This window comes from Empidonax traillii, unplaced genomic scaffold (assembly GCF_003031625.1).
Source record: "Empidonax traillii isolate 1590-97213 ecotype Southwest subspecies unplaced genomic scaffold, ASM303162v1 scaffold143:size1492093, whole genome shotgun sequence".
Lineage (NCBI taxonomy): Eukaryota > Metazoa > Chordata > Aves > Passeriformes > Tyrannidae > Empidonax > Empidonax traillii.
The window spans coordinates 692,906-717,043 of NW_020955336.1; the positions used below are offsets into that span (position 1 = coordinate 692,906).

The 24,138-nt window shown below is 39.7% G+C and overlaps 1 long non-coding RNA gene across 1 annotated transcript in view; it reads left to right on the forward strand.

Moving 5' to 3' along the window:
* LOC114057708 overlaps positions 1-24,138 on the forward strand; it is a 65,001-nt gene that overhangs the window by 4,852 nt on the left and 36,011 nt on the right. The window contains exon 2 of the long non-coding RNA XR_003571284.1: positions 2,202-2,328. This is a non-coding gene — a long non-coding RNA (uncharacterized LOC114057708). The remainder of the gene's footprint in view (positions 1-2,201; positions 2,329-24,138) is intronic.

Below are 24,138 nucleotides of genomic sequence, written 5' to 3' on the forward strand. Positions count from 1 at the left end.
ACTTACTCAGTGGTAACTACAAAATTTGGGGGTTTCCATCCTTTTCTCACAATATTTGGTTTTATTAACAGACAACAACCTCATTCTTCAATTGCCTCCAAAGCAGGTGAATATATTTATCTGTTGATGACCTGTTGCAGTTAAATAGATTATTTTTTTCCCCAAACTGGTTCACTTTCTATAATTTTATTCATTTGCCTATTTTTCCCAAGTTAGAAGTTACCTCACAGGAGCCATCTTGCCACTTAGTGATTCCAAGACATCACTCTTAACTGCAGCCATTCCCTTCTCAAGTTCTTTTTGCTTCTCAGACTCCATCTGTCTCTGGGATTCTTTCACAATTTCACTTCTTCAGGCTTCTGCAATTATTTTTCTTTAAATCTCCTAATTGCTCATCATATTGCCCTGCAGCCTTCCTGTTTTCATATTACTTTTAATTCATCTGGATTTATTAGGATTTGTTTTATCACCTTGTTTCCACTTTTTTCTTTCCCTAAATTATTTTTTTTTTTGTGGAAATAAGCTCCTGGAGTTTGCTATATATATTTTTTTTTCCTTTGTTGTTGTTGAGAAGGGCAATGTGTACCTTTGGCTCACTATTATATATTCAAATAGCCTGCATGATAAGGCCAATTCTTTTTTAACCTATTTCCTACCCATATCACACCATTTAGAATAGAACCCCCTCTCTTCTAAGGTGGCACTGGGGAGAGGGTTGTTTGGGGGGTTTTTTTCTGGTTTTTTTTTCCTTATTCATTCCTATGGGTGCAGAATGCAATACAGATTGCATTCACTTAGGCAAACCCACTGAGTGTTTTAAAAAGTCATTATAAAGACAAGATCCTGGGGGTCTGACAGGAAAGCTAAACCAGCTGTGCTCTTCAGTACAAACAACACATAAATCTACGGTATCTTCTCTTCATGATCAAGTAAGTGAACGAAAAGGCTCAGAAAGTAAAAGATATTTTTATCTCACAGAAGTAGAGCTAAAAGAATTTAGTGTCAGTTAAAATCTCAGCCATTCCTGTTAGACTGTTTTAAGCAGAAGTATTTTTTTATTTGCCAACCAAACAGCTCTGTTTGCCTATTTGATATGAAGGATGTCTAAGGTCCAAGATTAAATGGTTATTCAGCTCTTTAGTGAAGAGCCTATCTCACAAGAACAGTTTCAAGTTGTGTTTGTTCTTGTTACTTTCTTTCTATCCAAGCAAATAAAAAAAAACCCAGAAGCAAAAGCAGAAAGAGAATTAATTAATTCAAATAGTGATCAGACTATTTTCCTCATTTATTTCTAAGTAAGCCTCTTGACATTTATTAGGCTGCCCACTAGAGTTAATAGGAAGATTCCCATCCATTTTTGGACAAACTGAGTAGAGCACGAGATGTCACCAGATGATTTCCAGAAGAGCGCCGGTAAAAATTATTCAGCTGGTGCTACACCTGCTTAATCTGGGGCCAAAAATACATGTATGCTCTTTATGAATTGTTTTAAAACAGTTCACTGAGTGAGTAATTGCATTTATGCTCCTTTTGGTTTGCAGAGATCACGTGCATGGGTAGAGACCCTGCACAGGGTGTTTCCACAGTGCTTTTCCCTGCATGCCTTGCCAGGCCATCCTGCAGTACATGGCGTCGTGTCACTGTTTGCATACATGGACTAGAACAAGTGCTTGGGTCTTTCTGAGGGCCCATATTACATACCTAAATAAATAACGTCGCTGGGTAGCTGGGGAGATCTAGTAGTGGTTTTATAAGAGGTTTCAAGGAAAAAAAAAAACCCTGCAGACAGCCCAGCATGGCAGGAGGACCCTTAGTGACAGAAACATAAAACACACAGGCCTGACTGTGCACTGTGTACAGGGGGTCCCCATTTGTGAAAGGGTAAGTGTGCGAGACACAGTGTGGAATTCTTTCATTGTTGGGAAAGGGCATGAAAAACAACCTTCCAACAAGCGAGGAGACTGAAAATTAAGATGCAAAGCTAAAAGTGCTAGGAGTCCAAATGTTGGTATCTTGTTAGATATTTTTTTGTTTTACAGCTGCACAGCAAAATGGGACTGTCTTGGTCCTTGCTTTTACTCAGCCCTTCTGGGCTGCATGCCTCTAACTCCTCCCCTTGCACTCACTCCATACACACATATCATATCTTAAACAATCTCAGCTTATTATCCAAGTGGAAACAATGAATAATTTTCTTTTAGGTTGTTGAGCTGAATCAAGTCCCAGAAGGGTCTAATGAGAGCCAGAGCCTCTCAAGGAAAATGAATGGAAGCAGGATCTTCTCCTTTTGATATCAGCAAACCTCCAGATTGTGTCACAGTGCTTCAGGTAACTACAGCCTCAAGATGCCATTTTATAACTGGCCAAAATTGACCTAAGACTATTCTGTACCCTCAGTTCAAGCCCTCCCTTGGGCTGTTTCACTTTCTGAAAACATTCTGGTCTTCATGACAGTCCCTAAACAAATTCAAATATTTTCTTCTGAATTTTGATTAAAAGCACAACAGTTTGGGACACAGGTAAATTCAGGATCTGGAAGGGAGCATAAATGCTGCATGGGAAAGCAAGCTGGATCCTGTCCCCTTTGAGTCTCTGCAACAGAGATCTCCTAAACCTTACAAGGTATTACTGAGATGTAGCCAATCCGATGGGATTTTATTTTACAGTACAGTTTTGCAGATCTGAGATCACTTCATTTCCCCTGTGCTCTGTTGCTGCAGAATTCCTTCCAACCTAAATACTATTTACTTTGTAATTAAGCAGAGGAATTTTTCCTTGGTACTTACAAATAAACTAGGCTATTGCTTGGAGGGTGTTTGATGAGTCCAAAACCAACTGTGCATTTCTGTGCACATTTTAACCCAGAGGTCTGAATATTTGCCCTTAAAGCAAAGTATCATTTCAACTAGCTGTTCACTCTTTCCATCCTCCTCTCCTCTCTTTTTTTTTTTTTATCGTAGGCCCAATCAAACTTCTTCTAAATGCTGATACAATACGTGCAATGTGCTTAAATACGATTTTATGTCCTGCTAATTATAGTTAAATGATGCTTACTTTATCGTCAGACATCCTTCTGCTTTCTCCTAATAATTTCTTCAATGCTACTCAAAAACAAAAACATTGGAAAAAAGGTAGTTCAGAATAATACCTGCCTTCTCAATTACTGATGCGATTGCTTTATCATATAGTACTGTACTTCTGAAAAATAAAACCAATCCGTGATTGTTATTGTGAAATAATTCGGAATAACCTTTCCAAGTCCTCAGGCTACTCCCGGCATGGCCTCGGACGCTAGATGGCAATGTGTGGCTGTGCGTCATGCACGGCAACGGCAGTAGCAAAAGTCTCTCAACACGAGAGAATCCTCATCTTTCACAAATATTTGTAATATTGCCCTTTTATTATGAAAACAATTAAAATGTGTAAATGCTCGGTTTTTACACTCTAAAAACTTTGCAAACTTTCTTTTTCCTGAGTTATGAGTGCACGGGGAACATTTCTTAATGACTTGGACAGGTGAGTGGAACATTTATTCATTTTTTTTGGTGTACTAGAAAGCTCTCCAATCGATTAATGTATCAAAAGGGAGAATTTTCAGTTCCAAACATCATCAACATGCTCCTTGCCTCAGGACAGGAAGGAAGGAATGGCAGTGAGTGTGTTGACCTCTTCTCTCTCCTCAAATAACCTTTTACTCAGTTTTATGACAATGACCAGAATGAAAATTTTAAAAATTAGGTAAAAGCAAAAGGTGTTGGGTAGCAATAGCCACCTTATACCCTTATTTTGACCTAAATAGTATCTTGAAATCAACCAATGCAACCACTTGTTACTTTGTCAGTATTTGATTGCTTTTGGATGACTTCAAAAGAGGTGGTTTCAAAGTCACTGGTCTTACACAGCTGGCATGTTGTGGAGAAGGGCCCGTTCCCGCACAGGGTGTTTAAGGGAAAGGCTGAGTGTCATCCAGTTAAACCACGTGTGCTGTGTTGTACTTTTCCATATCACATCCTACCTCTGCCTCACTGCTTTAGGTGTCTCTCTTAACTGGTCTGTGTGGGTCACTTTTCCTCAAGAGAAAACAGTGCCCTGTGTTTGTCAACTAATTATCTCACTTTTTGGAAATGCAGGCAGGAATAACTGTTAGAAGAATAAAATTACGAGGTGCCTTTGTGCATCTCTGTACAATTTTGCATGTAGTGTATTCCTGCTGTACAAACAAGAGGGAGGTTTGTATGGTGAGGACCCATCAAGGACGTTACAGAGGGGCATTATCCCTAAGACACCCCAGAATGTCACAGTCCTCCCTAAGACACCCCAGAATGGTACGTTCCTCTGCCCATTGGTGTGGCTTTAGTAGGGCAGAAAGGCTGTCTCTGCCCCTGGGGGGACAGGTGGATTAAAAGGCTGTTTCATGTCATACTCTCATGAAGTGGAAGGACTGTCCATGGCTTGTGGTTCCTGCTGTACCGTAGGATCCGTGGTGGTGGGATGAAGGCAGCACTGGCTCATTCTTCTCTTCTCACAGGCAGTGCTGCTTTCTATGCAGAAAGGAGAGGCAGAACATAGAGCAGACAGCTTTATTTCATTGACTTCTCCATCCTAAAGCAGCATCCATTGCTGTCTTGTGACACACCAGCAGTCATTCCATTAGAAAAAGAAAGCCTGAACAGGAAACTAAGATGTTTAAGGTCTTTGTTAATGACCCTTCTCCACCCCTGTTTCTATTTTGCTATTTGTCTCTGCTCCATGTTCCCCACTGGTGCTTTATTTTGACATTTTTGACCCCTTGTGCACTTCCTTTTTCCCACCCATTGTCCCTCTCTGTCCTCTTCTTTTTCTGGTAGAAGGGCATATCCCTGTGGCATTTAGTTTTGTTTGGTTGGGTCTGATACAAGTCCCCACTGAAAACATTTTGGTTTAGGTACTCAGAACCAGCGTGTGTAGGGGTAAACTGTAACCTCTGATGGCTATAATCCTTTATTTCTCAGTGAAGAAGAAGAACAAGGACAAGTCCTTGCTTAGTGGAAATGAGATTTGGGACTTTCTGCAGTTTGCAGACTGATCAACTGTAAAATTAAAACTGAACGTTTTGGAGAGCAGTACTAAAGTAAAACAAATATATCCAATCAATCATGACAAAATTTTCCCGAGGTTTAAATGTTCTGGGTTTTTTTCATAATTCAAAATAAAATTGGAATTCAGACTAACCCCAGAGCTGCCTCTGTCCTCTTACAAAGCAATCAGGCTCTTAAAACAAGCAGATATATATTGTGAGCAGATACCATGCCCAAATTACGTCCCCAGTCCTGTAGAAGCCAAGGCTCTCGGTTCCTTCCCTCTGGCAAGAGAGGAACATGCACATCCCTGGCTGGGCAGCGGTGCCCAGGCCCTTGTGTGCTGACTGGGGGCACTCAGGGGCACTGCTGCTCTGCAGGGCAGGGCAGGAACAGCCCACACCACTGCCAGGAGCCCACAGTGCCTCGCCTTGAAAGGCAACCTGGGCACAGACACTGCTTGGGAACAACAGCTGTGCTTTGAGATTATCTCAATGACCAGATTATACCCCATCCTTACAGAAAGAATTTTTCCTCCCATCCTTCCCGTTGATGACACCACAGCAGAGGACACAAAAGTAAGTGTGCTGTGTCTGAGGAGGTGTCTGTGCCTCAGGATTCCCGGCTCCTGGGGAAAAGCTCCTCCAAACACCCTTTCCAAATCAGTTTGTTTTAACAGTAGCAAGATTAAATGCTCTCAAATCTCCTTCTTATGTTTTCAGTGAGAAAAGGGCCAAGCAATAGCTGAAGTCCCTCACAGAAACAGGACATCCTGAGCTGTGGCAGATGGACTTCCTTTACAGAGTTTTAGTGAAAATTTTCAACAATAGCTCTGTGTATATTCTTGGGGGGGGGGGTAACATGTGTACACAGTTCTGTACACACACACTGTGCAATGCTACACAACTTTTTGAAATAACATACAAAATACCGCGTATATTTTGCTGGCAGAAATGTATTTTGTAAATATATATATATATATATATTTGTTGTGTTATGACATAAGGCAGGATTAGGTAGAGAGAAAATTTCAGGATGTGGGTGGCCAGCTGAAGGTCTTACAGGGAGTGTTCAGTAAAATATCCTTGGAACATAAAATTAAAATAAATGAAGAATAAACTTAACCAATGTATCAGAGAACATAAACAAATCTTGTTGCTAAACAAATATTCCAAGGAAGCCAAAGTGCAATAATTATAAAGGGATAATTATGCTTTCTCTCCTTTCTAGAAGAGATACATAAGATTTTTGATAATTGCCTAAATGCATACCAAAAATAATTGGTGTAAGATGACAAACCCTTGTTGAAATTTATGATATACAAGAATCTACTCTGGTTGAAGGCCTCTTTCATGGCAATAAAGAGTAAATGAAAAAAAAATTAAAATATTTTAAAGGCTTTGTCTGCTATAACATATAAAAATATCTGGAAATGTAACATACAAGCAAACAAAGTTAATTACTGTAATTTAGATAGGAATGGTGGTAAATCAAGGTGACCAGGAAGGATGACAGATGGACACTGTTCTGATGTCAATTATCTGGTACAGCTCTCTGGAACTCAGTTTAGGTTTTGAAGGAATGCTGTGAGATAATAAACTATTCTTATGATATTTTAACAAAATTATATTGTTGTCAAAGCGCAGTTACAGCATGAAAAAATGGTTATTAAAAACTCCTAGCATTTTTCTCTTATATGGCAAACAATCTGGTCTCCTAATCCCTTCTGGATGAGCTGAACTTCATGTCCATGCTTAGAATGCCCCAGTCATAACTGCAGTGGCACCTTCACCCTCTCTCCTTTTGTAGTTTTTGTTGTCCCGAATTCCCAGCAATCTGTGTCAGAATTAGAGGCTCGTTCTGCTGCATGTTCCACAAACACACAGTAAAAAAACACAGACCACAGATTTGGTCTCCCTGTGACCAAGAGGCTCTTCTAAAGTTCCCATTAGCACAGTTAAAGAACCTTCCCGAGATGCTTTGGACAGACCATGGCTGTGAAAACACAGCACTGGTTGGTTGGTTTAAAAATTTGGAGTCATTATTGGAACTACAATAAGGTAAAGGCTTTTTGGTTTTCTTCTCCTAAATGAAAACGTGGAAAGTCTTTCTCATTTTGTATTTGCAAATTGGATCCTAGTTTTGATATTCCTGGGGACAATGGAATGTGGGCAGGAAGTGTTTGCTCTGGAGGAGAAATGCTATGGTTTGCCACGTCTGTTGGAATCCCCGAGCCCTGAGGGTGTATAACTGTAAGTTCTGCTTTTTGCAGGCAAATAAGACCATCCCAGGTAGGTTACAATTGCATTTACACACAATTATATAAAGTAATGGGGAAAAGAAGTGGCCGTGTTCGTGCTAGAAATGTGGATATATGTGAGCAAGACTTGCATAAAGATACGTGGATTTGAATTGTTGAAAGGAGGAAATAAAAACTTACACAAAATGCACATCATACAGCAGAAATATTACATAATACTTTACTTATGACTTAATTTTCTAGAGATTTGACTGACTTGCATCTTACACTCCACCACAGAAGAGTTTTTTACCATGTTTGCATTTCCAACTCTCTGAGAAGATTCATAAAGATTCTGATACAACATCAGAGGAAAAAATAATTGGAACAATAAATGGAATCAGATGCATTTTACTGAGGCAGATATTTGCATGATCTGTGCTGTGTCCAAGAGCAGTAGAACTTAAACTGGAGACTTCAGGAAGATGTTGGGTTTGTATCTTGGGTCTGAAATCTTTTGACCACTCTCGAGTCACTACGGATTTAAACAGACAGATTATGTCCAGAATATTTTTGTTGTAGTGTCCTTTAGAGCCCTTTGGAAGAGAAAAATACAATGTTAATTATTTTGATGTGGTGGAATGATTAGGATCAATGGAATGCTTAATATGTTCTGATGGATAATTAGGCTGTTGTGTTACTGGGAATGTCCCTGTAGGTGTTTGTAGGAGTTAGGTAAGAGGAAGGGGGCTGATAACCAGCCCCAAATCAGGTGAAGGCTCTTTTGTTTGACATGGTGTTGAGCTCTTGGAGGGTGAAGTTGCACGTGGGGCTGAGGAGGAAGAGGATGGGTGTGAGCAGGCAGATGCAGCCATTGCACTGCACTGAAAGAATCCGAAGGATGTGTTTTGATTCCACATCAGGAGGAGATTTACAGTCAACAAAAGGAACATGTAGTCCTGTATCTTGACCTTTCTGTTCATTATAAAGCTTTGATTTTGAGATTTGCATTACATCTTTAATCAACTTTGATTTCCAACCTGAGCCTAAAGCTCAGGACACAAGCTGTTATCTTGCCAACTGTTTTTTTTCCTGGAGTTGTGCTGCTTATGGGACCAAACAGAACAGCATCCACTTGTTTCCATTTAGGACTTTCAGTGAAGTAATTGGTTTCTCACAGTTGCCCAGCAGATCCAATTGAGAGCGATGCTGGAAGAATTGCAACTGGATATCTTTGAGAAACCAGGTGCCTCCTTTTCAGTGGTTAAATGTGGTTTCAGGTCTCCTAGAAATTTAACCACAGTCTATAAAGACAGTTTGTCAACAAAAGTTGTGAGTTAGGGTTACGTGGATGCAGCCATATGTTGTCACATGTTTAATTTTTGAGGATAATTTAGGAGATTGGGATGCAGTATTATAATAAGACATAAGCATCTGATTCCAGTCTTATCTTTCTCTGAAAATGAAGGTTAAAGGAAGTCATTCTTCAGTTTAAGATTTGATGCACAGACTAAAATAAATCACTTCAGAAGTTTGTTAAATTCTTCACACAGGTCAAATTCAAAGTAAGGTTTTTCTAGGCTGCATTTTCCATTGCCCAGAATATTGGAGTTTATTTGTTTATTGACTATAAATAACCAAAAGCTATAAATATATGAAGTTAGCATGCTCTGTTAGCATACAAGCATCATTAGCATCACCAAAACAAGTAGAAATACATACTGTGATTTAATTACCATATTGGCTACTGGGTAGGAAATTCAGTTGGGTAACACCTTGCTCCAGACACCGAAGCTGAGAGCAGCACTGAGCCTCTTGAGCTTTAGTTTCCCTCATAGGTAGCAACACTGAGGAGAAACAAAACAGCTCAGAACACAGGGGATAAAAACTGATCATCTGAGAGCACTGGGCAAGTGACCTAAAACACGAGATGGTTTATTGTTGTGGGTTAGCTATTTTAATTTTGGGGCAGTCCTCAGAGAATGGGTGTAACTGTCTCTCCAGCCAGAAGAACCCAAAAGGGTATGAGCTCACAACAGGAGCATGCAGGATTTATTCTGTTTTGCTCAAATCAGAGACACGAAGCCACCCAGGCCTTATAAATAAAACTGACCTGTTGAAACTACCATAATACTTTCTGTAACTGAAAACTCAGGGCTGTCTCTGTAAAGTATGGCAAGGTGTCTTTTGGAAGAATGAGTGTCTTGGACTCCCACCATGGGAAGTTAGATTTCAGGAGGGGAATGGACTGTGGGTGGAAGCTGAAAAGGAGATGTAATTCAAGAAATTACAAGCCCTGCATGTTTCCTTTAGTTTTTATTGTTGGAAGACAGTAGGAAAATGAAGTCTTGGCTTCCAGTGAAAATAAATTTCTGTTTCCTGATTCCACCTGTGTAACAACTGTGCTAGTCAATGGCTGGAGTGCATGTTCTTTTTATTGCTTCCCTGCCAGCTCCTGGCAAGGGGTATGTTGCCTGCCCCAGTGTTTTATTGCCTAGGCTGATTCTGATCGTATTGTTTCACCTGTATCAGATCCTGGCTCTGCTATTGCTTGTGTACAAAAAGTTGCACTGGTAACATCCTCCCTTTTGTGTTAATTAGCTCACACTGCAGAGGGGTGTCGAGATATGGGTACAAGCTGCTCTCAAAGGGAAGAAAGCCCCATGGCTGAAATTAACCCCACAGGACTTTCTCAAAGCCACACAGGAAATCTGTGACAGATCCCAGAATAAATCCCAGATTTCCTGTCTCCTCCACTTGTGCTGTAACTACAAGGCTCACAATTTCTTAGCTGAGGAAAGTGCTGTCCAATATGATCTTTCTTTTTCTGGTGTACTGTTGCTTCAGTTTACTGCAGTAGTTGCTGCCACATGCCAGGCTGTGGCAGTTCATCCCTATGACTCTTTCTTTGTGATGTTTTGTGGAACATGCATGAGGATTGTACAGTGAACAGTATTAATGCTGAATACCAGAACTGCCCCACATATAAGCAAATAAAATTCAACAAAAGGTGGAATTATGAGTTAATCATGGAGTATTTGCAGGTAAAGATAATTTATTGTCTGAGTCGCTCTTCAAAATAAAGTGCTTGTGCTTCTAATCTAAATATCATTCAGAGAAGCAGGTTTGATATGTATTAAATGATAACTGTCTATGCTAAGATAATACTTATTCAAATAACTCTATCAAAATGCAAGTTTCCTTTTTGCATATGCCAGTTTGTACTTTGGAAGGTTGATGCATTCTGTTGTTAAGCATCAGCCCTTTTTAATAAATTGTAAATTAACAGATCCAGCATTATCAAGGGAAAGGGATTCATTGTGCATCTATAACAATGAGATGCTCTAAAGATTTTGTAACTTTTACTAGGGCTGGATGAATAGAAGCTGGAGTGATTTGGTTTGCTCCTTAGGTATCTGAGATGTTCCCATATTCAGAGGTATTGCTGAATGCATGATCCTTTTTTAGATGTTTTGCCGCTAGGTTAAACTTTAATAGTTTTCATTCTGTGCTTCTCAATTTGCTCTCATATGGTTCTTCTTTAGATAACATTACTTGTACAAATTCCAACTGAAGCAGAATCAGTAATCTTCAGCCAGTCTTGACAGCATTTCTAATGCAGTGCAGCTATGGAATTTCATTGCATCTTCTTTTCTTTCGAAATTGTAGCTAAATAACTGAACAGAAACATGGGGGGAAATGAGCTTTGCTAAACACCCTCTTCTTAATGTATAGGATGATATTTAGAGCTCTTATTAAAGATGTAATTGTTTTGAATGTAAAACCTTTGCAGACTTCAGTGGGAAATTTCAGAAGGAGGAAGCTGATTGTTTGTGCTTTACTGATGTTTAAAACTGAAGTGGTACTTCCAGCCCAGTGCAGAGACTGACACAGAGTCTGCAGGAGCTGCTCTGAGTGTAACCTCAGTGGTGCTGAGCCACAGAGACACCCAGGGAGAGCTACCTGGGCGTCTGAGCACTCTCTCCAGCACTCTGGGGCTCAGGAAGCTTTTTCAGTGAGGCAGACACGGGTTCACAAGAGGGCTGGTGCTTTGCCACATCCACTGGTTCCTTCTAAACCAAGATCAGTGAGCGCTGATGTGCAGAGAGATCCTTCTCTCTGCAGGGATAGTATCCTCCAGCTCACCATTATCCCTGGTGGATCCTGGCTGGCTTCACACAGCTGTCTGTGCACCATGCAGCCTGGTAACCTTTTGAGCCATGTTTTTTCCATGACCTTTACTGTCCTAGTTCCATTTCTGTGGATAACGGAGAGTCAGCTATATTACAGTTGTTTTAACATAAGACTGGTTACTCTTTGTGGTGGGAGGGGTTACTCTTTGGGGTCAGTGCTACCACTGGTGGCAACATCTGCACTGATTCTGAACATACTGTGCCCTGCAATATAAACCAGAACCTGTCAAATTAAGGAATGACACTGCTCACATGAGCCCTTTACAAGGCAGGAGGATAATGAAGATTTGGAGGATGATGGTGTCCATTTTCCCCCTTACAGAGCTTTAATGAACACGAGTGTGACAGGGCATAGATCCAGATACTGAACCCCAGTGTAAATCAGTGTGAAGTGGCAGGCTCTTAAGGCAGGTGGTTATCAAATTATTAGACTGTAACACAGCATTAATAGAATTATCACACACAAGATAAAAACTTCAGCCTGAATATGCATTTGAGACAGGACACACTGTGGTTCTTCATTAGTTGTTCATTGTATGAAAAAGAAATCTATAAATATCCTACCTGTCATCTCCTGATTTCAGTATTTGCTAATCATGTTGTATAAAGGAGACCAATAGTTCAAAGTGAACTTCAAATAAGGTGTGTCAGGCACCGTCTTTGAAGCAGTTTTCCATAGCTGCTTCATTTCTGAGCTGGGGATGCCAGACTACCTGATCTTCCAGCGTAAATCCTGATAGCACAGAGATAACTGGTTTAGCCTTTCAGTTCCTTCTACCAGGACATCCAGGAAGTCAGTCCTGAGTGGAGGCAGAGTGTACAACTCTGAGTATGTGGTTCAGCATGCTGAGGAGCCTACAACGATCTGCAAGGTGAATGCAGCTGGGAGAGGGATGTGATAATATGGTATCTTACAACTGATTAGGAAACTATGTACTTTCTACTTAGAGGGAAAGGTGCTTCCCTTAGCACTTTTAAATTGCTTTCCTTCATCTCTCACACTTGATTTATAACCATGTTTACTATAATATTTATGAAATTGTATAGAGTAGCCTCAGAAAAATATAGAATAGTCCCCAAAGCAAGGTCTGTGTGTGTGGGAGGAGTTCATCTAATTCAGGCGCTCGACAATGTCCCCTGGAACATGGGACAAATCAGTTCTGGAGACAGTCATGCCAACAACAGTTTTTGAAAATGACTGCAGACATTTGTCTCCCAGCTGCTGGTGCCCAGTGCCCCAGAGAGCCTGGGCAGCCAAGTGAGCAGAGCTCTGTGCTTCCAGAGCCACTCTCTGACCTCCTGAACCCAACTACAACCAAATTTTCATTCGCTTGTCTAAATCCAGGAAGTACATTCACAGGAATGGAGCAGTCTGCCAAATGACTGTATTAATAGGGATGATCATGAGTTAACAAGATTAACAAGAGCAGAATAATAATTAATTATACATAGATGTACATGACAAACACTTTTTGTCTCAGTAGCATTTTGTGTTTTCCTTAGACTTGGAATATGGTAGTATGGAACATTTACAAGCTGTGATTATATATGAATGAGGAAGTGATTCTTTCAAGGTTGGAGATTTAGATGATACCAACAATTTTTCTCACCCACAGTAGTCAGTTGTGGGACCCATTACTTCACTCCTTATCAGGACAGGCAAAGCTCTCCTCTTCCTCACAGTGCAGTGGTACATTACCCCACACATTAGTGCCAGCTTCTGATTAGACCTTTATTAAGGAATAAGGGGGATAGCAGACTGGTCACAGGTCATCTTAAAGGAATAAAGAAGTTTCAGAGACACAAGGGATTTTCACTGACAGCACAGAGCTCGATTGCTCTGTGTTCATTTGTGCCTCCCCTCTATCTTTGTAGTTTAAAAATACTTATATGTCTCTGTAGCTGCAGAGTTGTTCTTACATCTGTGATATTTTATGAGTCCAAAGTGATATGATTAGCAATTTATGTCCTTATTCTGATTGCAATTAACATAAGTTAAAGAAAATATAAACCAGCTTCAAAATATTGCATCTTTCACATAATATAATGTAATATCATTTAATGTAGTTGTTTACAATGGTTCTGCCTGGCTAATGAAACTACAGGCAATAGTGTTACCACCACGTCTCTTTATGCTGTTTTTAGTAAGGCTGATTTCTTTGTGAAGAACAGCTGTTATGTACTTGGACTGTCTGAGTTCAAAGACATAATCAACAAGCCTCATAGATCTGCAGTCAGAAAGCAGTTTAGTTCTATGAGAGTAAGGATTGGAAATACTCCTAATAACAGCTGGGTACATCTGGAGAGTTCCCCAGCCATAGTTTCTTTGTTCATCTCATTACAGTTGTTGGTTTCTACTGTTATGTTTTCTTTCTGCATTGATCTGAGATGCAAATACATTTTAAAAATTCAATATAGTTTCCCAAATGAAACTTAACTGAGATGCTTTTCAGGATTAAAGGAAAAAATAAAATCACCGTGTAGCCATATGCATTTTACAAAGTAAAGGAAAACTCAAATATTATTTTTTTCTGTAGGGATATTTGGGCATATGCACCAGGCATTAATAATGCATGTCATAAATTTGAATCAGTTGAAGCAATACAGTTGTAATCAGCAACGTTTAACACAGGCACAGGATTTCAGTTCTGTATGTGTGCTGAAGGACATGCACTTTCAATTCATGGAACAGTTGCCTGCAGAAGAGCCACACCACCAAGGCAGCACACAGAACAAGAGCCATTCTCAATTAGCTGCCTAAAGTGGTTTTCTTTCTCATAATACCCCTTTATCCTTCGTGTGCACTCAGTGCCTCTTTCAGAGATAAAGGCTACCCCTTATTTTAGTATCTTCCTGATTTCCAAAGCCAATTGTGCTGGGCAAGATGGAGCTGCATTCACAACAGGTTTGTGAAGGAAACACAACTCTAGGAGTCGCACCAAATGATGATGGAGGAGCTGTGCAACCAAACTGCCACCTGCTTCACAGGGGACTACAGGGTCACCTCCAGTAAGTCCATCCCACTTGGTCAGAGTATGCCTTTCCCATATGAAAAAGCCTTAGGGAAGAACACCAGGTTACCAGGGAAAGGTCCTGCCATCTGCAGGTGGATGCAATCCCTGGGCTGCCAAAAATGATGACTTTGGTGGCAGGTAGGGAGGCAGGATTTGAGGCAGCGCAGCTGCAATGCTTTATCACAAAGCTTGATAGGCTGCCTGCTGCTTGAGCTTACTAGCGTGTGAAGTTGTTCATTTGTCAGCACTTGTAGTTTAAGATTCCTCAAGTCCTTAATGTGATGAACTGGATGGAATTACAGTCATATTTCCCTCCTAAATAATCTATGCCATTCTGCAATCTCTGCACAGCAGCCATCCAAAACTGTTGGGTAGGATTTCTTTTCCTCAGTTGAGTATGTTTTACTCAGTTAAATGCAAACGTAGTAAAGTCCCCTAACTGCTGATCACTTTTCTTTATTTTGTTTAACAATTGTTTTTAAAGATGGCTTTTTAATCATAGAACTTAAATGATTTTATAAAGATTTACCATTAAACCACACATATTCAGTGCTTTGATGTAGGCTAATAATCATTTGTGTAGTATTCTTTGGAAAGCAGAATAAATCACTCCTCCTTTAGAATAACCTGTTATTGTGTCACTTTGTGAAAATCGTTTAATTAAATTATTTTCCCCAAAAGTGTGAAAATATAAATGTAAAAATTAATAGTAAATAATCCACTACAACTGCTTAGATACCAGCTGTGTCCCAAAATACTTTAGACGGACAACAGAAGATGACTTTTCTTACAGAACTTTTAGCCAAAGCTCTTTTTAATCTTCAGAGGCATAGAGGCAGGAGACCTTGCACATATTTTTTTTTCTTCCAATTTGTGGCTTTAACAGAAATGCTGTGGTGCTTGACTTGATGCTTTGGAATCACAAAAACCATTTTTAGCTTCATTCCAGTGAATGTTTTCTTTTGGCAAGGTTTGTTGCTTCTAACAGATGGACCCCTTCTTAAAAATCTTCCAGAAACTTTCTTGATCTAGAACTGAGTTTGGAGTTTGTGCAGGATTAATAATCCATACTCACAATGAGAAGCAGTAGCCATGAGTAACAGAAAGTGTCACCCCTTAATCCTCCTTCTGCCTTTCTTTGTGCTGTCTTTGCTGTTTCCTCAGTGTGAAGAAGAAACTAGATCTCAAAGCTACTAAAATGGAATATTTTTTAAGACATCCTTCCCTCTGAAACCACCACTCTCCTTTACTGAAAAGGCTGCTTTATGTGGCATCCCTGTTCTTTAATGTTCTTAAAATGATAATGAAAAGAGCAGGGCATATCTGCTGAGTCAGCTGTTGCTTTATAATAAACCCAACTGGGGAGGTTGGAGAGGGGGGAAGCAAAAATACTCTGATGTAGAGAGTTCACTGCAGAGTCAGTTCAATAAAACTTGTGCTTCCCAGTTCTGGCAACGCATTTGGACATTTCAAAGGGCTTGATAAACAGCAATAGCCTTGTCTCCCACACATTAAAGCTTCATCAACGACATTATATGAAAAGAAGAAAAACCTGGCAGAACAGTAAAGCAAAGGGTAAGGTGTTCCTTAGATGGGTCAAGGTGCTCTGAGTTCCTCTTGCTTCACTGAAATAACAGCTTTTTTTTTTTTTGCCTTTTTTTTTTTTTTCTGGCAGCAGAACATCTGTAACCTCTGCCTGTGTCGAAGCAGCACATCTGTTCACAGTTATGGGTCAGTACCAGAGCTGTGCTGCGCTCGGAGATGCTGGATCACAGCTCGCAAAAAGCATTTCTGAGACTTTAATTAGTGGAGGAACAGGAGGATAAAATGAATGCAAATCAGATCCATGAGAGTTAAACCCCCAAACAACTGCTTTCAACCTGATGAATTGCTAGATAGGCAACAATCATAGGCATTTTATTCGATGCCATAATTTTTTTAATTGATTTTGGTTAAAATTCCTGATTCTAAAAAATACCAAGGAATAAAATTTTTATCAATAACGCAGCAAAGCCCATGATGAGCCTAGTGGGTATCTGATCATAGGGAATTCATAACACTGCATATTTTCTGAAGTCATTCCTGTCCTGTCAGCCCACAGCTGTTGCAGTGTTTCCCTCTGTCAGGTAGCTTCTTGGAAATACTTCTAGTGTTAGAAGGAATAGCATACAGCACACTGTTTGCAGTAACATTAAATCAGTTTACTCTTGTTAGAGTTGCCCTGGAAAGAACATTTTTTTTTTCATTCTCTTACTTCTGAAAAAAGATTTTGAGAGGATTAAGGTGTATATTTTCAGTCCTAAAATACATAGGCCTATGCAGACGCAGCTTTCTAATTATAATATCTACCCTGAATTCAGTTATTCCAAGTCTGCTTAAACTGGAAAGCAAAAATATTTCGAAAGAATGGTAGCACTGAAACCTTCAGCCCTGTGGCAGGAACAACACATTAGGAGGCAATTTAGAAAACTAAAATTTCAAATACTTTTGTGTTTCATAACATCACCCAATTACTTCATTCAAAAGAATTAATGGACTTGTTTTGAGACGTACTAATATTAGTACAAAGGAGACTGAGCTGACGTTTTCCCTTGGATTGGTTCTGCTTCTTGATAATCTTAACTATGAGGCTGACCTTGCTCTCCACCTTAAACCCACTTAATGTAGTCCAGTTTTACTGCTGTAAGTCAGAATCAGCTCATAACACTGAAATGTGACTGTAGCTGCTGGAAGAATGGTGTTCATCTCTCTCTAAAGTAGGAAATTACACTTCCATTTTCCTACTTCCTCGAAGCACTAGCACTTGAGCATTTAAATGTTCTACCAGTGTCTATTTTGTGACCTCTGAATTCCACCATGAAGCCCTTGAAGGAAGGTCACTGCTGTAGACAACAGCTTCTAACACACCAAAGGTTGTAATTACTACCACAAATTATTCTGATGACTGATCTTTCATTCTTAATTGATAATGGTGACTTGTAACAAACCATGACATTGTGGGCATTCATTTGTGTGGCAAGAAGGGCTTTATAACTTCGGGAAATAATGTATAAAGTATGAGTAAGGCATAAAAATGTCTAATTTATTTACATAATAAATTGGTATGATCTCTGGCTTAATGCTCTCCTAATTGCAATTAATAAGATCCCTGCCCTTCCCAAAGTTCAAAGGGCAATAATGTTCTTGCTGAGTAAGTTGGAGCTGAACCTGTAGCTCCTGACATTTAGGTATCCAGGGAAATTTTGTCTCTTTTGCTGTTGAGGGAATTTTGTCTGCTGTGTCTGCCCACTTGCCAACCACACACTAAACACTAGAGAGTCACTACTCCTGCTCTGATTCAAAAACTTGAACTCAGGCACAATATTTATGCAGATAGACATGGAGAAATTATTCAAAGGTTATTGAACTGTACAACTCAGTCCTTATAACGTGCTTGAATATCAGCATTTTTTCCTGTGTAAAGTCCTGGGTACCTTCAAAGTGCATAAAAAGAAAATTGCCATTAGTAATCACACTGAGTCATCATATAAAACATTTGAAATATAAAACATTTAATCATATAAAACATTTGAAAATATTTAAGGATTTGTACCTTTGTTAATAAATACTAGCAGTTTAATACTTATTTGAATAATAACAGTTTAAGGTTTCAACTGACAGTAAAGCTCTAAATGTGAGACCATGGGGTGAGAGGGAAGAGCTCTCAGCGTGGATCCTGCTGTGTTGCATGTATTCTGTTAGGTTTGTGAGTCTGATAAAAACCATCAACAAGTTTTCAGAAAACTACCTTCAGACATCACTTTCCAAAAGCCTCAGTGCACAGCCTCGCTGATGCTCTGTGCGCAGGGCTGGTTTGCTCTGAACTGTGTGCTCCTGCACCTCGATTTGAGAGCAGCATTGTTTCATATCTCACCTGCAGTGCAGACACCCTGCAGCATGGTCGGTTTTGTACACATTGCTGCAGTCAGGGGGTGCTCAGTTAAGGCTGACCTTGTGCTTAGGCTGTGGGAAGAAGCAGATTAATCAGTCCACTTTTTTCAACGTTCCACAAACAAGCTAAGACACAGGGAGACTTTTTGCAAGTAGACACAGTTGTATTTCTCTACTTCACTACCTTTTTTTTAAAGGTAACTACTTTAAGGCATACGACCAAAGTACCACAGAAATAGAGGCTCTGTAAAAAAATATTCCTTGCTGGGCATAGTCTAGAGAAAACAGCCATGACAAGCCTGGTTTTAGAGGATGAGCAGAAACTCAAGCATAACAAATGTTTTTGCAATTGCTCTTATGGCACCAAGATCAGCAAGTTACACAAGAGGCAAAGGGGGCCCAGTTATAGAAGACAGTTCTAGTTTTTGCTGTGCTTGTGTTGAGGGAGAAGAAGAGCCTGTCCGTGATCATAATAGAAACAGAGCCTGTAATCTGCACTAACAAGCTTAGGTCAGAATTAGCAAATATAAACTAGGAAAAATTCATCAAAATTTGATCAAAATTGATCAAAATTGGAAGGCTGTGAATCAGACTGAAGGAGTTACCATAGCCTATGCAGTTAGATTTCAAGGCTTCTTATAAAAGCTTGAGTTCCTCTTAAAATATGGTTTTGTTCCTAATGAGTAGGTATGCAGCCTGGCTGGAGATACCAAAATCTCCAAATACACTGTAGGCCACAATGGCCAAAAAAAGAATTGCTTCGTGTATTTCTTCCAAAGTATTCAGAGCAGGTAAGTTATCATGCTTGGTTTCTTAAGAATCTGACCTTTGATAGCAGTTACTGTAGGACAGGTAGCAAGGTCCTTGTTAACTTCAGGTTTGCCTAATTACCAAACAGTGCAAGAGCACAGATAACATTGTACTGGGCAGAGTCATTCAGAAAACGTATCTGAAAGTTTCATGTGCACTTGCATGTCTTGTATATGGTCGATGCTGCATGATAAAATATATTGGAGAGACCTGTAAAGATTCCTTCTGTGAGCACAGTAGCTCATGGAAAAGACAGTGGGAAGAAGTGTTGAGAATAGTCAAAACGTGGAAGGCAATGATTTATATTGATGCCTAAGGCTGGAGGGAAGCATGTGACTGTTTTATCAAACATTAGGAGTTTTCCCAGAGAAACTTGGCTGTTTTTCTTGATAAGTGCACAGCTGACTAGTTGCTTTTCACTCTAGCAAATTGATAGCTCAGTTGTTGATTGATAGCTCAGTTTATTTCAGAAGTAGCCTTCTTGCTGCAGATGCAGCTGTGAATTCTAATCAACTGAAGCAATTAACTGCTATCTCTGTGGCTGCAGAGGAGCCAACTGGAGAACCAAATGTACTGAGAACAGTCTTTTGCAGATAACTGAGAAGAGCGAAATCACGCCTAACATTTACTCCCTATAACATTCCCCCAAGTTCCAATATTTAGTAACTGGTTTTGTCACTGTATTACTTAATCAAGATTTCTATTTTTACTATATTTAATTTTATTTTGTTAGGCAATCAGTAAGTGGAATTAAACAAGGCAGACCTTATACTGAGATTAGGTTGAATAAACCTGACTCCCACATTTTCAGTCTGGATACAGTATAAGTATCCCATGTCCCAAGAGGGGTTTTAGAGATTGTCTGCCACAGGCTTCAGTGAGAGCAGTCTTGATATTAGGAAAAGGCAGAGTAGTTGGTGTCAAAGTGATAGAATAGAGAAACATGTTCTAAAACCTTTGCTTTCCATGAGGAGGGGAACCAAGGCTCTGACCACACATCACCATTCCACAGCCCCTGGCACCGTTCCTAAAGCATCAGACTGTTAACCCTGGTGTCCTGACCAGAACCCATCTCGGTTAAACACAACTTGCCAGTCTTAAATTCAATTTTCATTTCATCTGGTTATCATGGAGTTTTATTTCCTGCCCTAGGCTTTTAAATCACAGACATACTGCTTGTCTTTTTGAAATGTGTCATAAAAGAGTGGCCAATTTTAAGATTCTTCACAGTTTATTTTGTCCCAATGTCTGCACATCTTAATGGGCCTCATCCTCTTGAGAAGGATCTGAGACCAATTCTCCAGACTATCCCACATCATATAAAGCCCAAAGTGAGTGTATCAAATAATAGTGTAAAAACTTTTCAGGATTATGTCTTTGTCATTTGGTGTTCAGATAGAGAAGTCTTAGAATTTCACACATGGTAACTGCTGATACTGATAGTCAGGTGAGTAAGATGAAGAGAAAAACAGATGTAATTTTTAAGAAGTGATTAACTACAATACAAAAATAGTATCACTGAATACAGTCAGTGGCCTATAATATTCTTTCACACACAATTTTTCCCTTTAATATCTGTTGAATTCTATTCTCACTGAATGGAAAAAGGTAGCAGTTAAATGAAAAAAAAAATTACAATCAATTATTTAAGCAAATGATTACATAAAAAGTTTATCTTATATGAGGTTAATGTAATAATATCCCTTCTTTTTTATAATTTATATAAAGAAAATGAATTTTCTATAAAATCATATATTACAAAGTCAGGTTTCATCAGCACTGACCATACCTCTTACAACTGCCAGCCTTAGGTACAAAAAAGATCCCCAATAATTTTCACAACACTTGCTGTTACCCATATTTTGATTTTCATTATCTCATTTACATGATGCATTTGCAAACTGATAAGAGAAGGGAATTGTGCCCATGTTTCAAGAACCGGGGCCTGCCTGGCCTCCAGCTGTTCCTGGTCTTGAAAATTGCAAGGCTGTAAATCAGCAAATTAAGATTTACCAGAATAGCTGAATTGTCCTGGCTTACAATTGAACTAAAAGAGATTAAGGTTTGCTGAGCATTTTAATCTGGCAGCAGAAGAAATGGTTATTGATGCTTATGTTTTTTAGTGTTCAGATAAAAATTTAGGAAGTATTCAGATATGCCCAGGTCAATATAAGAATATTTACAAATACGTTCACTGACATGGCTATGTGTAGTGTTGCTTCGTGATTTGCTAAAATTGCTCATCAAATACGTATTAGGTAATTTTTCCCTTTTTTCAGAACAGGGCAAAGATAAGGTTAACAGGGACATTTCTACATTCTAAAAGAAAATACCTCGATGTGTAAAGTTAATTTTGCTTTTGGAGCAGAGGTGAGGGAAATGATTTTGATTTAATAATTTCTTTTGTATAAAATGAAGCCCATTCTCTAGGCTACTAGAATATACCTCCTAATTGAAATCTGGTTTAGGGTTGCTTTAAAGCGCATCTTTAGCTTCAAGGATTCAATGGAGTGTTTTTCTGGACCTCATGTAGCTGTTTTCTTCTAAAACACCCCAAATCTCAGCTTCTCTGGGTGGTGAGCAGTTCACATTCCTGCCGGGGCACTGGAGGGCACTCGCCCTGCTCAGCCTCCCTGGGGCTTCCAGACACACAACCCCTCCTGGAGAGCCGTTCCAGCTCAGCCCTGCCCATCCCCGTGCTCCTCCCTGGTGATGTGGAGCTGTTCAGGCTGCCACCTCCGGCACTGCCCGCTGTGCTGTGCCCAGGGCAGCCCCTGCCCTCCCAGCTGCAGTAACCCCCTCAGCTGCCCCCTGGGCACAGCAGCAGCTCCCGCTGCTCCCCGCCCCTTCCCTTCTGCAAAGCAGTTCTGTTTGCTCGCACAGCTCACACCTGGGTCACCTGCTCATTTCAAACCTTCTGTCTAATGACATGGGAAGGAAGTTTGGGGTTTAAAAACCCATTGATAGTGGGCAAAAAGTTTAAACTCTAAAATGAGCTAGAGACTTCTCGAGTCACTGAATTCAGAATCCAGCAGTTGAAAACAGCTGTATTTCATTCAGAGTAGTCCAGAGAAGATCCGTTCTCCTTTCTCTCATAGATGCTAAACTGTATAACTTCCTCTAATGTGCAATAATATCCAGCCAAGCTTTTGTGTGAGACAAATTGCATGGTGTGGGTTACATAGAGGAAAGCAGACAGCATGGGGAAAGGCAAGCCCTTAAAGTCTGGCAAATTTAATCCCCATTTATCCAAAGTTAAATTAACTGCCTTTGGATCAGTACTACGTTATTTGTAGATGTTCTTTCTCTGATTTCAGCTTTTAATAATCAAGACAGCTTTCCAGGAATTGACTAAGCCCTGCATCCAGCTCTTTCACTTAATTCTGTTTGGAAAATTGATTCAGAATTCTAAAGCCAAATTCATACTGGGTCAAGCTCCACTAATGGCAAGAAATTTCCACTGGTGCAAATTTAACCTGACTTTTGAGCCATCCCTTTACACAAAGCTTTGTGTGTGCCAGCCCAATAGCAGGTGGGTCAGAAACAGTCTATTCATATGGTTACTTATAACTATAAAAGCACTAATTATTTTAGACACATAGATACTAGCAATGATTATGATAAATTTGGGTTCCTAGTTGCTGTGACTAATGTTTACCTCATTCTTTTTCCAAAAAAAAATAAAAATCTCCTCTTCTGTGCCCTAAATCCCTTATGTTTTATTTACTATCCTGGCACGGAAGAAATTTCAACAGGGAAAAAATAATTTCAGGATAGCCAAATGCCACGGTGGTTGTTTTTTTTATTCCATCCAACAAACAGAGAAGTATTTTAACTGCAAAATACTTGGTCAAGATGTACTGCTGTACCCAAATACATTCCCTGTGTTTGCCAAGAAAAAAAATACAACCCTCTAGAACAAAAGAAAGTTTGGAATGAATAAAAAGTTCAACAGGAGTAGATACTATCAGAACTGCTCTTTTACTTGAAAGGAACATGAAAAACCTTTTGTAGTGTTCCTATTAAACTCTTAGAGGACACCAGCTTCTCAGAAAAGCCCTCCTGTTTGTAATACGTGTGCATGGCCATCGACTCCCATGCTGAAAGAGACTTAACATCTCATTTTTAACCCACCATCTTTCTGGGTTTCAGCATAATCAGGGATTTAAAAGTCTGTAGCATTGAGGTAGTCAAGCACAATATTGTCAGTAATAGTGGTGAGAAGAACTCCTACTCTTTCAACTCCAGCAGTTTACTCCATGCTACAATCCCTGGCCCCTCAGTTGTCACAAAGGTCATATCCAGGCCAGGAGTGGTGCCAAAGAACTGTGTTTAGGAATAAACACACATTATTCTGATTTTTAAATTACTATTTCATCCACATCTGACTTGAGCCTCTTCTTTCTAGCCAGCTGGATCTGGGGTATTACCTTTATTTCTTGCAGTTGACCAACTGCTAACAGATAAGTAAAAACTGTAACTCCGGATGTTCCCAGTTACAGATTCCCTTTTAATAAGGAAAAGCTCTTACATACTTTGAATGGAATATTGACATCTGTTTTGACAGTATTGGTTAAGTGTTTTCATAGTAATTATTCTTGAAAAAGGAAGAACAGTTTGAAATGCTGCTCTAGGCTGAGTTCCAACTGGGATAATTACATGCTACTCTCTTTAATCCCCCTCCAACGTTGTCTTTTATGATGTTCCTTAGCTGCTGTCTTTAAACAATTGTTCACTGCTCCTCAACAGAAGCCCCTCTTCCTTTCAGAGAGGGATACCCAGTTTTTGTACAGCATTATGGCAGGCAAGGAGTGCTGTAGTTTCCAAATTGCTCAGTTTTGGTCTACATACCCTGGGGCAGAGCACTGCTGATCCTGAGCAAACCCTACTCCAGC